The sequence below is a fragment of the Lathyrus oleraceus genome, chromosome 4 (genome assembly GCF_024323335.1).
Source record: "Lathyrus oleraceus cultivar Zhongwan6 chromosome 4, CAAS_Psat_ZW6_1.0, whole genome shotgun sequence".
Lineage (NCBI taxonomy): Eukaryota > Viridiplantae > Streptophyta > Magnoliopsida > Fabales > Fabaceae > Lathyrus > Lathyrus oleraceus.
The window spans coordinates 44336328-44339319 of record NC_066582.1 but is presented as its reverse complement, the minus strand read 5'-3'; positions in this window follow the sequence as shown (position 1 = coordinate 44339319).

Sequence of the window (2992 nt, the reverse complement as noted above, 5' to 3'; positions counted from 1 at the left end):
CTAAAGGTTTTATCGATATTTTCCTATTCCTTCATTGGGATAAATAAAGTTCGGTGGCGACTCTGTTCGAACGTAATTTTTTCTGCGACCATCGCGAGAAATCGTATTTTTCGAGATGCGACAGCTAGGCGAGTGAGGTAGCGAAGTATTCGCTAGGCGAGCACGCAGCGAGATGCCAGCGAACACTCCCAGACTTGGACAGAACCAAAAAGATCAAAACTCGTTGTGGCGAGGGAAGTAGCGAAGTATTCGCTAGGCGAGCATCCAGCGAGCAAGTAGCGAACACTTCCAGTAGCAAAAACATCAAGACTCGCTGGAGCGAATGAGAGAAGCGAGGGCTTCGCCTAGCGACGGATTGTTCGCTTAGCGAACAGATGCAAACTTGTCTGGGATGATTCCTCTGGACGCAGGCTCTTCTGGTGACTTATTTTGGGGCTCGCTAGGCGAACCATTCTGCTCGCCTAGCGAGCATGACAACTCAGCAACCATTTCTATAAGTAGTATGGGCTACTTTTTGGAACAGGGCATCTTTTTTTGATCATCTTTTTACTTGTTTTTTGCTGAGAGGTGATTTTTGTGCCCTATAAACCCCATTTCTCATTCTTCTTCTTCTCTTGACAATATTTTATAAAAAGAAGGTGGATTCCCATCCAATCTCGATTCTTCGACTCAGATGTTGATCAACCTTCTTCCGAAACTTGTTGTTCAAGCTACCATGAAAATGAGTAGCTAAGTCTTTCATTTTGTCAAGGTTAGATGTAGATGATCATAAGCTTTGTATGTATATGGGTTGATCTTCATTTGTAAACTCTTTGATGATGAATGTATGGTGAAAACCTTGTTTTATTGATAACTCTTTGTGTTGGTTTATTATTGAAAGGTGTTTTCCAACTCTTGACCTAGGCTTTCATCCATCCTTGTTCTTTAGCTAGAGATAGTTTTGAATGAGTTTGTTCACTAAAAAGTTAAACCTAAAAGTTGTCATTTTGATAGATTTTGTGAGAAATCAACAATGGATCAAAATGGGAAAAACCCACATTGTGTGTTAGAAATAAACACATTGGGAGGATTTTGTAAATGTGTTTATCATCTAATGGAGTTTATGAGTTTCGTTTGATCGAACATATACATGCAAAGTGATCGTCGAACCCTAACTTTGACAATCTTTCTCGAATCGTAAAACCAAAACTTTTACCGCAATTTCTTACTTTTTATGCAAGCTACCGTAACCAAAAACTAAAACCCCCCTGTTACTATAAGTTAAGAACTTAACAACTGTCGAATGGCGGCAATATCACATAATCCCTGTGGAGACGATAACAAATCCCGATACTCTATCCCTGTTCTAACAAAATGGCGCCGTTGCCGGGGATTGTGAATTGATATTGCGAGCATCGCAATAGTTGCTGAATTTTTAACTTCTGAATTTTTGACTTGTGCTTGTTAATTTGTTTGGTTTAGTGTGCAGCTTTCGTTTTATGCAAGGGCAGGTTCCTGAGGACCAACTTCTTTTTGATCCCGAGATCGAAAGAACCGCAAGGAGACTGAATAGCAGAACGAGACGAAGGAGGCAACAAGCTAGACAACGACAAGAACAAGGAGAAGGTTCTTCTACAACACACTCACCACCTTTCACACCTATCATGGATCCACCACCACTACCGCCCGTTTCCACACCATGTGTCAATAGTCCGAGGAATACAGCTCAGTTTGCCAACCACACGGGAAGGCAAGCCGAGATGAAGACGAGAACTCTTAACTTGCTATACGGAAGTCCATTCACCGGAATGGACCATGAAGACCCCTTTGCTTTTCTCATAAAATTTTACGAGATAGCATTGGCAGCCGGAGTTGATCAAGCTCAAGAGTTACCGTTGTTCAAAAGACTATTTCCTCATGCTTTTCTCGGCAAATCCAAAGATTGGTACTTGGATCAAACACCTGCAGTCATGACGGATTGGAACGTGTTGGAAGAGAAGTTCATTGAAAGATTTTTCTCCCACAACCGGTTCATGGAATCCAAAACGGCTATCTCCGTGTTTTCGCAAGGAGCCAACGAATCATTGAATAAGGCATGGGAAAGATTTAAATTCATGCTTCGAAAGTGCAAAGGGCATGGTTTTGACGAATTGATGCAAATCCACATTTTCAAGAATGACCTTCAACCCAATTGCAAGACTTTATTGGATGCTACCTCGGGTGGTTCTTTGCTGTCTAAAAGCGCCGCCGAAGCTACTGATATCATTAACCGTATGGCTCTAAATTACCTCCAAAGTCAAAGTAAAGGCAACACTTTGAAGAAACCGGGAGTGCTTGAACTTGGGACAAACGATGCTATTCTTGCCCAAAATAAACTCATTTCACAACAAGTTGAACTCTTAACTCAACAAATAAAAGAGTTGAAAGAGCCTTCAAAAGCTAAACAAATAGCTTGTTGTGAGCTTTGCAAGGGTGATCATGACACCGGGTTTTGTCCACCTCCTGGGTTCGAAGAGGTGAATTACATGGCGAACCAACGAGACTACCAACCGAGGCAACAACAACAACAACTGTATCAACAACATCCTCAAAATCAACAACAACACTTTCAAGGGAATCAAGGGTTCCAACCAAGGGTTAACTATCACCATAACCAAGGTTATGGGGGTGGTACTTCTAGCCGTCAAAATCCTTACCAACCTCAACAACCGTCGGTCGTGACTTCAAAGTTAGAAGAGACATTGACACAATTTATGCAATTGTCGATGGCTAATCGAAAGAGCAACGATGCGGCAATCAAAAATCTCAAAACTCAAGTCGGTCAACTTGCTAAACAACTAGCGGAACAACAACCCGAACCATCTTTTCCGGAGAACACGCAAACGAATCCAAAAGAGCATTGTAAAGCGATAACAACGAGAAGTGGAAGGGAGTTGATTAGTGAGAGTGAAAAAAGAGATGAGAGTGAAAAAAGAGAGGATGAGAAAAAAGATGAGGAGAAAAAAATAGAGGA